The sequence below is a fragment of the Pseudopodoces humilis genome, chromosome 1 (genome assembly GCF_049639895.1).
Source record: "Pseudopodoces humilis isolate 2021_Gansu_Grassland_sample_001 chromosome 1, ASM4963989v1, whole genome shotgun sequence".
Lineage (NCBI taxonomy): Eukaryota > Metazoa > Chordata > Aves > Passeriformes > Paridae > Pseudopodoces > Pseudopodoces humilis.
The window spans coordinates 56,856,836-56,868,503 of record NC_142200.1 but is presented as its reverse complement, the minus strand read 5'-3'; the positions used below and the strand labels follow the sequence as shown (position 1 = coordinate 56,868,503).

The following is an 11,668-nucleotide window of genomic DNA, read 5'->3' as shown; positions in this document are numbered from 1 at the left end:
AAGTGGAAAAACCTGTACTGAGTGTTGGTATTTATTCTGTATTGGGATAAAGCAGTCAGTAGCCATGTTGTTTGGATACATAATGTCTCTTGGGGTGGAGGCCTTCATGTGGACCTGGTCCCTAAAAGTTTTTGAGGTTTTAATACCTGTCTTTGCCCTCTTTCACAGTAGAGGGGCACGGATTAGAATGGTTATTGTGCTGGGCTCGGTGATAATGATTTATAGGAAGTTTATAGAACTACTGAAGTTTCTGTCAGGTATGTTTGGTTTATGGTTTCTTCGCCCGACCCTGCCTCCCAGTCCCAGTAGCACATTTTGGGAGTTTATTAGTAATAGCACCCAGTTTGTTAGAGGAAGACCAGGGGATGAGGCTTTTCAGCCTTTTCTTTCCTTCTTCTCCTTTGAATCTGTTATGTCCCTCTTTGAGAATATCCAGTTTCCCCTGAGTGTTAAGGATACCACATTCCTGGTCACTTTCCTGGTAGTTCAGCTGTTGAGCTTCCTCTATATGGTCTGCAACTTCTCTAGAGTGAGGGCTGAGATATCCAGAGGAGCCAACGAGACCCCTGCCCCAGAAGTAGACTCAGGTGTGGGAAATCCTGAGTGGTGTAAAGAATGGGAGAGAATGGGCCGGACTCTGAAAGAATTTTCTGATCCCCCAGCCTGGGAATTTTCACGTGAACAAATTCAGAACCCAGATGAAGTAGGGAAATATCTGGAAGAGAATTGCTGTGATGATTCTAAGAAGAAAAATATCATTGCAATAAGCTGGGCCCTAGCGTATGCTTATCGCACGCTGCTAGATACTGTAGGGCAGGCAGATAAATCAGCAGCTACCCCAGTCACTCAGGCTGCAGCCAAGCCAGCAGCCAAACCAGACAGTGAGCCTAAGCCAGTGTCTGTTGCTCCTGCCACGAGAGGCATGAAATTCAAAACCAAAACCGATCGGCCAGTAGATGATGATAATGGTGATGCGGGGGAAGGACCCTCAAGACCAGCAACTGATCAAAAATCCGAAGGCACTGGTGAACCTTTCTCCCTGAAGGACCTTCGTGGCCTGAGAAAAGATTACACTCGACGAGCTGATGAATCTATAATTAGTTGGTTAGTCCGTCTGTGGGATGCTGCAGGTGAGGCTACAGTTCTGGATGGCACTGAAGCGAGGCATCTGGGATCCCTGTCACACGATCCGGTTATTGACCAGGAGATGATGAGGGGAGCTGACCCTTATAGTCTCTGGGAACGGGTCCTAAGAAGCGTGGCACAAAGATATCTGTGTGCAGACGATCTCTATATACAGCAAACTCGTTGGAAAACCATAGAACAAGGCATTCAGCGTTTGAGAGAAATGGCAATAGTAGAGATTGTCTTTGTGGGTGACTTAGGTACTAGAAATCCAGACTTGGTGCCATGTACATCTGTGATGTGGCGAAAACTTGTTCGACTTGGGCCACAAGAATACACTTCTGCTTTAGCAACAATGAAGCGGGATGACCGGGAGGAGACTGTGCTGGATATGGCGAAGAAGCTTCGAGCATATGCAGATACCGTGCATGGCCCCATGCAGGCAACAATTGCAACTGTGAGAACAGATATGCAAAACTTCCAAAACAAAATAGAGGAGAATCTCAAGAAACTCAGGGAGGACCTTCTTCCAGTCTCGGCAGTACAGAAAAGGAGCCCTGGTACTCAACGCAGAAGTTCCCCAGATAGAGAGAAAAAGCTACGAGCTGAGCTGTGGTTTTTCCTACGTGACTGTGGAGAAAACATGAAAAGATGGGATGGAAAATCTACTGCTGCTCTGGCAAAACGGATGCTTGAATTGGAAGACAGCAAGACTCAGGGGGGATACTCTACCAAAAAGAAAGCCGCTCCAGTAGCCTGTAGTCAAACTGACAAGTATGATGATGACATGTCTGACTCCCTTGAAGAAACCTCCAAGACATATACCCAAGAAAAGAAGGATAACCAGGCTTAGAGGGGCCCTGCCTCTAGCCAGGTAGAGGCTAGGGAAAACCGTGTCTTTTGGACTGTGTGGATTCGTTGGCCTGGCACATCAGAACCACGAAAATATGAGGCCTTGGTTGACACTGGTGCACAGTGCACCCTAATCCCATCAAGATATGTAGGGGCAGAATCTGTTTCTATTGCTGGTGTGACAGGGGGATCACAGGACTTTACTTTAGTGGAAGCTGATGTGAGCCTGACTGGGAATGAGTGGAAGAAACACCCCATTGTGACTGGCCCAGAGGCCCCATGCATTTTGGGCATAGACTACCTCCGAAGTGGGTATTTTAAGGACCCAAAGGGGCTTAGGTGGGCATTTGGGATAGCAGCTGTAGAGACAGAGGGCATCAAGCAATTGAACACTTTGCCTGGACTGTCAGAGAACCCATCTGCAGTAGGACTCCTAAAGGTGGAAGAACAGCGAGTACCAATTGCCACCTCAACGGTGCACCGCCGACAATATAGAACAACTCGAGATGCTGTGATTCCCGTCCACAAGATGATCCGAGAGCTAGAGAGCCAAGGGGTGGTCAGCAAAACCCACTCACCCTTCAACAGCCCCATCTGGCCTGTGCGTAAATCTGAAGGAGAATGGAGATTGACTGTGGACTATCGTGCATTGAATGAAGTGACTCCACCGCTGAGCGCTGCCGTGCCGGACATGCTGGAGCTCCAGTACGAGCTGGAGTCCAAGGCAGCGAAGTGGTACGCCACTATTGACATTGCCAATGCATTTTTCTCCATTCCTCTGGCAGCAGAATGCAGGCCTCAGTTTGCCTTCACGTAGAGGGGAGTGCAGTACACCTGGAACCGACTGCCCCAGGGGTGGAAGCACAGCCCCCCCATCTGCCATGGACTGATCCAGGCTGCCCTGGAAAAGGGTGAGGCTCCAGAACATCTGCAGTACATTGATGACATCATTGTTTGGGGAAAGACGGCTGAAGAGGTCTTTGAGAAAGGAGAGAAAATCATCCAGGTTCTCCTGAAAGCCGGTTTTGCCATCAAGAAGAGCAAAGTTAAGGGACCAGCTCGTGAAATTCAGTTCCTGGGGGTAAAGTGGCAAGATGGACGGCGTCAGATTCCTACTGATGTCATCAACAAGATCACAGCAATGTCTCCACCAGCCAACAAGAAGGAAACGCAAGCTTTCCTAGGTGCCATAGGTTTTTGGAGGATGCACATTCCTGAGTACAGCCAGATTGTGAGCCCTCTTTACCTGGTCACCCGCAAAAAGAACACTTTCCAGTGGGGCCCTGAACAACAACAAGCCTTTGCTCAGATCAAACAGGAGATCGCCCATGCAGTAGCCCTTGGCCCAGTCAGAACAGGACCAGACGTGAAGAACGTGCTCTACTCTGCAGCCGGGAGCCACGGTCTGTCCTGGAGCCTTTGGCAGAAAGTGCCTGGGGAGACTCGAGGCCGACCACTGGGATTCTGGAGCCGAAGTTACAGAGGGTCCGAAGCCAATTACACTCCCACAGAGAAGGAAATCTTAGCTGCCTATGAAGGAGTTCAAGCCGCCTCAGAAGTGATTGGCACAGAAGCACAACTCCTCCTGGCACCCCGACTGCCAGTGCTGGGGTGGATGTTCAAAGCAAAGGTTCCCTCTACCCACCACGCCACCGACGCTACATGGAGCAAGTGGATCGCCCTCATCACGCAGCGCGCCCGTATAGGAAACCCAAATCGCCCTGGGATTTTGGAGATAATTACAAACTGGCCGGAAGGTGAAAACTTTGGTCTCATTGATGAAGAGGAGCAGGAACAAGTGACACGAGCTGAAGAAGCTCCACCGTACAACCAACTGCCAGCAGAAGAAACACGCTATGCTCTGTTCACTGATGGTTCCTGTCGCGTCGTTAGGGATGAACCGGAAGTGGAAAGCAGCCGTATGGAGCCCCACACGACAGGTCGCAGAGGCCACTGAAGGAGAAGGTGGATCAAGCCAACTTGCTGAACTCAAAGCTGTTCAACTGGCCCTGGACATTGCTGAAAGAGAGAAGTGGCCAAAACTCTACCTCTACACTGATTCATGGATGGTAGCCAATGCTCTGTGGGGATGGCTGGAAAGGTGGAAAAGGGCCAATTGGCAACGCAGAGGAAAGCCAATCTGGGCTGCTGATGAGTGGAAAGACATCGCCACCAGGGTAGAGAAACTGTCTGTGAGGGTCCGTCATGTAGATGCCCATGTCCCCAAGAGTAGGGCTAATGAAGAGCACCGAAACAATGAGCAGGTGGATGAGGCTGCAAAGATAGAGGTGTCAAAGACAGACTTAGATTGGCAACACAAGGGAGAGTTGTTCCTAGCTCGATGGGCCCATAATGCCTCAGGCCATCAGGGTAGAGATGCCACCTATAAGTGGGCACGAGACCGAGGGGTGGATCTAACCATGGACAGTATTTCCCAGGTTATCCATGACTGTGAGACGTGTGCCACGATCAAGCAGGCCAAGAGGTTGAAGCCGCTATGGTACAGTGGGCGGTGGTCTAAATATAGATATGGGGAAGCCTGGCAGATTGACTACATCACACTGCCCCAAACCCGCCAAGGCAAGCGCTACGTGCTCACAATGGTAGAAGCCACCACTGGATGGTTAGAAACCTACCCTGTGCCTCATGCCACTGCCCGGAACACCATCCTGGGACTTGAAAAGCAGGTCCTTTGGAGGCATGGCACCCCTGAGAGGATTGAGTCAGACAATGGGACTCATTTCAAGAATAACCTTATAAACAGCTGGGCTAGGGAACATGGCATTGAGTGGGTGTACCATATCCCCTACCATGCACCTGCTGCGGGAAAAGTGGAGAGGTACAATGGACTGTTAAAGACTACCTTGAAAGCGTTGGGTGGGGGATCTTTCAAAAATTGGGAGCAACATCTAGCAAAGGCCACCTGGATAGTTAATACCCGAGGTTCCACCAATCGAGCAGGGCCCAGCCCAATCCGAGCCCCTGCATAAAGTAGACGGAGACAAAGTCCCAGCAGTACATCTCAGAGGTTTGTTAGGAAAGACAGTTTGGATCAATTCTACTTCAAGTACAGACAAACCCATTCGTGGAGTTGTTTTTGCTCAAGGACCGGGTTGCACATGGTGGATAATGCGGAAAGATGGAACAACACAATGTGTACCTCAGGGAGATCTGATGGTTAGGTGAAAATCATGAATAAATGCCCTTGTCTGTATATAATGTATGTGTTGTAGGGTTAAAATATATATATATTAATTTTGATAATAAGTTGACGATATGGGGATAAGGGGTGGAATGTCCTGGGGTGACTTTATGATACTGGTATCCCCAATCGTCTGGTTTATGTTATATATTAAGTTCTGCACCTTTAAGACTGGCTTTGAGAGCAAGAGAGGGGGAAGAAGAAGCGCGCAGTTTGTGTTAAGGAAAAACATCACTCCCACACATCCCGCTCCTGGACTGTGGTGTCTGCAGCACGGACAGACAGCGGGACAGAGCTTCTCTCTGGATTTTAGTTAGTTTTAGCTAGCTGAGGCAGAGGAGTGCCCTAGACCTTTGTTTGTTTTTTTCCCAATTTTCTTGGATCTGTGCAAGCCTGCTCTGGACTGAACACCCAGCTAAACCCCAGGAGCTCACGCCTGTGGCCCACCGGGGCCTGGGCCTCGGCACTTTCCAGCGCCGGAGGGACTGATAAGAACCTGAGCGAGCCGAGCTACACCACATGAAAAGGACTTTTCTTCCTAGACTTGCCATCCCATCGAACAGCAAGAGGTTTTATTATTTAATATTACTCAATTTCTGTTAAATAAACAGCTTTTTCCACTTCTCTCTAAGGAATTTTTTTTTCTTTTCCCGGACCAGTTAGTGGGGAGGGGCATTTCCCTGGGGAAATCCCCATTTGGAGTTTTCCTTCCTAATTTGCCCTAAACTAAGACAGTTGTGCAAGCTGTAGCTGGGAAACAAGGAGGAGGAAGCAAGCTGTGATAAGTATATACGTAAAAATGACCTAAGTGGTCACTGAGACTGAGGAGAAAAGGACTCCATCGTTATCACCATGACCAGACACTTCCCAGTTCAGACCTTGGGACACTGATAACTGCTTTTAATCCTCCACTATTCTTCAGGTAGAACAAAACTGCCCACCTCAGGATCCAGAGTGAGTATAATATTTGGGAACAATAGCCATTGAACAATAAAATTAAAGAGGCCTTTATTAATTAAATAATTGCTTCATTGGATGACTAATCATTAGCCATAAAACATTAACAGGACTAACAATAAAAGCTTACTGGCAAAAATGTAGTCTGCTACTGCTTTACTTGAGGATTTTGTCTGACAAATACAATCAAAGAAGAACATCCAGAAGTTTTAACACAGACTTTGTAAGCAGTAAAATCATTACAAGAGAAAAGTAAATACAGAAAAGCAAACTGATCTAGGAGAAAAGTGGAAGATATGCTTATTTATTAAAATCCACAAGTCATAGCAGTGTAGAAGAGAAACTCTTAAAATGTTAGAAGAGGACTCTCAGATTTCCTTTGAGGATTCAGAACTAGTAGATCTTTGGATGATAACGCTGCTTATGGAATGAGATACAGATGTTATCTATTTCTGAGATTTAACATAACTCTATTCCATGTGAAGCCTGTCTATCCTGAAATAACAATGCTGACAAAATCTTACTTTAGTTTCCTTGGTCTTTTAAAGAAAAAAGGCTGTGTATGTGAATGATCATAACAACAACAACAATTAGGCCAGACAACAGAAAAAGTGATACATTGGCTTCAGTAAAAAAAGCCAGATTTAAAAGTAATTTACGTAATTTTGCATAATGAAAATGAGAGAGTATCTTATGGTTCCAATTTCTCTATCTCCTTTACAACATAATATATACAAGATTGTAGTAAGTAATTTGAAAGAACAACAGTAGAATTTGTTTAATTGCAGTCTTGGACGGTATTTATATTTTAAGTCATTTGTTGTGCACCTAAAATTCTCATTGCTGGCATAATATGCAGCTAAAGTAATCTCATTTGTTGCTGATTGCTGCTTATTACTGATAAGACCTATTGGTATTTGATGCAGTATTAATGTTAATTGAAGTTCAACTTGCATGCTTGCAATGTCAGTAATTAAAATGAGAAATTAAGTATTTGGCTCAATGCATAGTAACTTTACATTCTGGAGAAATCCTTTAAGTATTGGGCCCAAAGCACAGTAATGGTAGTTTCTGGAGACCTCTACTGCAGTGGACCTTGGGACTGCTCCTGTTTCTACTGATATCTGAGGCAAGGCTCTGTTGGCGTTTCTGAGTGTAAATAATCAATCCCCTACTCCCTTAATTCAGTCAAGGAGATTTAAGTGACCTCATCTCAATTGTTTGCAATTATTTCAAGTATTTCTCACTGAAGAAGATAAAGCTGTATTTTACTATGTGGAGAGCAGTTTGTACCAGTGCGAAACATGCCTGCCATAATGATGTACTACTTCAGAAATACATATTTTTCCCCACCATTGCCCTGCTTTATTGTCAATGTAATTAGAAGAGATTTAAATTGATATTCCTTTGCAAATATATCTGTTATTTTATTCCTTCGTTGCAGATAATCTTTAAATTAATGATGTTGTTGACTTTCTATCTCTCATCATTAGCTGATGCCATTATTTGTGTCCACATTAAATGTGGAAGGATGTTGTTTTATGGGTTTGACTCTTCATTTTAAGTTGTTGGTTGTGTCAGACTGACAAATGCTCTAAATATTAATGAATATTATTGACCATTTCTGCGACACAAAAAAATTATTATTACAGTCTTGATACAGGAAAAGTTCGTAAAATTCTTATTCTAAGCAAAATCATGTTGAAAGTTAAGCAAAATAGACATGCATCAAATTGGAGACTATTTGACATCCTAAATATTTGTCATAGATTGATGTTGAAATAAAATTACTGCTCTGTTGATAAAATACACCTATGTGGGGTGAAATATTTTCTTTTACATGTGGAGATATTGACATTGTAGACAAAACTATAAAGATTGCTTCCCACTGGAAGGGCAAACACAATGGGAAATGGTCTTTTTCTATTTTGCCTCTCCTCAGCATCATTAAAGTTCCTTTAAATCACACCTTGCCTTCCACTCTTACTGTCGTTGTTCGGAGAAGTGGTGTAACACCATGATCTATACTATTCTCAGCTGCTACCATCAAGGATGTGGTGAGGCAACTTTCTCTGAATGGAGAGCATCAGGAAAGCATCCTCCAAGGTAAAATCAAGGTAACACTGACTGAAAGAGTTGTGGTTGATGCTATAGCTTTCATCACAGATATTGGTTTTTATTGACATAGAATTATCAGCTTCAAATCATTAATATTTGGGGATGTATTCATTGTTTTCATTCATGATTAATCCCATTTGTTGTAGAAAATAAGAAAGCAGCTAAGCATGCTTTTGTAGGAGCAATGCTTTTTAGTAAATACAGAACAAATAAGTAAAACAAAATGGTAAAGGTAAATTAAAAATATCTCATGACTATCTTTGAATAATTTCAATAATGATAAGTGGACAGTTCATTGAACAACCTCAGATTTTTGTATTTTCTTGTATCCTGTAAATATGTTGTTTCATTCCTTGAACATTTTGTTTTATTTTAGCATTATTCTCATTAGAAAGCTGTTAGCAGGCACCTTCCTTTACTTTCCACAATCTTTAATTAACAATATCTTGGTTTATGAAAATGTTTATAAATTGCATATTCATCCTTGTTAGGATTCTAAAATTTCAGTATTACAAATCCAAATATGATTCTGTAAAATAAAATAAATGTTTTTGGTTTTTCATGGAGAGACTCTCAATCTCCTTATGATTGTACTGTTTTTCATATTTGGCTTAAAGTTGTCTGTCTGTGCCAATGGCTGTATTTCTGCTTCTAACTCAAACTAATTGTCCTGGATCAAGACAAGAGTTCTGTCACATTTTTACTGCTCAATTTCCAGAACTTCATTTTGACAATTTTTGAGGAGATTAATATTAATCAAGTGCTGATGGTATACCTATATTTGGCATTGTGGTGCCAAAAGGTCCAGTGAATCTGTAGGGTAAGGCTTTGTGGTTTATATCTATCTGAAGGCTAGGGAGATATTCTAAGTAGGTTGTGGGTTTGTTTTGGTTTTTTTTCCATGAAGATTAAATTAATCTTTACTGTCAAAAAAAATTTCCATATATAGACGGCATGATTTTTTTTTTTTTTCAGAGTATTTGATAATTTCTTTGCATACCAGAGAGAGAAATATTATGAAGACTTGGGTATCTTTCAAGGGTTTCACAGTCAGCAATTCCAGAATCTGTATAGGTAAAAATGATTCCCCTTAAGAATATTTGCCCTGTTTAATTTCTCCTAGCTTGCAAATCAAATAATTCTTTTCCTGATTAAACACATGGCTCGTTCTGTTTAATTAAGTACATATTAGCAACACCAGACAGAAGGTTTATTTAAATACATTCTGCTTGGAGGATCCAAATTGTATCGATGGGGAGCCAAGTTCAAGAAATTCACTGAAGCATCCCAGGCATGCAGGGAGGATGTCAGATCTGTGGTGGTTGAAGAACATGTAAGATTATACTTACCATTGCTTAAGCCTACCACTCCCTGACTACCACTAGGCTTTTTTTGATCCATGAAGGAAGAAGAACTTGGTTAGAGACTGGTAAAAGTCTTAGTAAAGTATGAATATTTCTGGTTTTCCAGAAGAAATTGATTCAGTATTTTAAACATTATTTCTAACTTTGTTCTGCTGCTTCATTCTTCACAGTTAGCAATGTGAAAAACTCAGAATAAAGACAGTGACTTAGTCAAAGCTGGGGTTCTTATGTAGCTCATCAAATTATGGGTGAATTAATACGTGTCCAATGCCAGTTGCTTATTCAGTTAACTTCTGAACATAAACCTTGCAACAATGCATCCCTTTCCTTCACATCCTAAGTGAATTGTCTGATTTTAATTTAATCAGTCTTGTTCACTGGTTCAACAGTTCACATGGTTAATGTATTAATGTTTTTATGGAAAGATGCCAATCATTCCTAACTTTGCCTGAGGAATCACTTGACATGAAACCAGGCTTAAGAAATTTGACTGTTGGAAGTATATTTTAATGGATCCATGGAAGTATATTTTAATAGATACATGCATTTTTTTCTATGCCGCTGGTCCTACCTACCTGAGTAAAAATTTGGTTTACTCATCTGTACCACAAGGAAATAAATGTCTCCAAAGTGCAACAATTCTATGTCTTGGATCATTTTCCCATGTAATTCTTCTCTCTTTGTCAGTAATTGTATAGTCTCAGAAAAATCCACTTCTGTTTCACTGCCAGATGCTGAACATTTTCTTTATTGCCACTAGTGGGTTTAACACTGGCTTTAAGCATTTGGTACAGATAAGAGTCACTGTCCTGTTTGTCCTTTATAGAAGAGCTTTACTATGAGTTTGAGAAAAAGGGAAAAAGAAGCAACTGAAATGATATCCTTTTTTTTCTTTTTGCTTTTCATAGCATCCATCTGTCCTAGGCGAGGCCTCCAACATTCTGCAAGCCCAACTCATTAATGGACATGTCACTCAAAAGTTTTTTGGAAAGTAGCAAGAATTCTCTCCAGCACATATGTATAATCCTTGCAGCTGTGTGTCCTCTCCACACCTATTTTCTGTGATGCATTTACTACTGCTGGTACTGCAGAGGCCAGGTTCAGCAGATGTCAGAATATTCAAGGCTGAGCTCATGGAGCTATTAGGATATTTTTAGATTTTAATTTTTGGAAGAAAATTAATCTTTATTCTACCAAATCTAGAAAAAGACAATCCTTTATTTATTTTTTTCTCTCTTTTACCTTAGTGCTTTCCTTCCTTTACCCTTTTTCTGTGGCTAAGATGGTAATATAAAATGGATAGACAAAAATGAAAATACAAACCAGAGTGAGAAGAAAAGCCTTACAACACCACCATGGTACATCCTGTTGTTGCTAGTGAAAGAAAACAAAGTACAGAAGAACAGAATTTTGATGCTGGGCATTTACTCTACATATTCCATGGGTCTTTGGTCAAGGGCTGTTTCAGAGTCCTTGCCATACTCTAAGTCTCACCCACAAAGTTAAAAAAAATGAAAACTGTATAAACCTCAAGGATATTGAGGGTTTTCTTTTATATTCCTTTACTTTGCCATGGGCCCATGATATGAACGGCATGTGGTCCTGTTCTGCTTATAAAAGTCCTTGTTTAGATGGAAATTGTCCAGAATTAGCTAATTTTTTTCCTTAAATGTTAAGGTAGTAGTGTGATATTCCTCTATTAGTGGCCTCATTAAAATTTCTCCTCTCCTCCAATAAAAAACCCTCCCACAAACCCCAAAATAAGCAAAAAAATCCCTTGAGCTTTTGTGTGATTTGTAATGTATCCAGGCCAGGTTGAGAACCAGTTTTTGGACAGATGTAGTACATTCATAGAAATGTATCTAAAAATTTTTGTTTCCATACAAATGTGTTAATTCTGATAAAGTTATCACTTTGATCATTTAAGTAAGTAACTGAACTTCTCTATTCTATTTTTAATTTAGAAAATAGCATAGATATTTCAGCAATGAGAAGTAATGTGGATTGGGAATGAATAAATATAATGAATAAATTTATTTGGTTAAACCGA

The 11,668-nt window shown here is 41.8% G+C and overlaps 1 long non-coding RNA gene across 1 annotated transcript; it reads left to right on the top strand.

Annotated features, from left to right (window-relative positions):
• The first annotated feature begins 6,005 nt into the window (after positions 1 to 6,005).
• Positions 6,006 to 11,417, top strand: LOC148185100 (uncharacterized). The gene is made up of 4 exons (XR_015774081.1): positions 6,006 to 6,133; positions 8,174 to 8,242; positions 9,230 to 9,328; positions 10,527 to 11,417. It is a non-coding gene; the product is annotated as an uncharacterized LOC148185100 (long non-coding RNA).
• Positions 11,418 to 11,668: the final 251 nt, after the last annotated feature.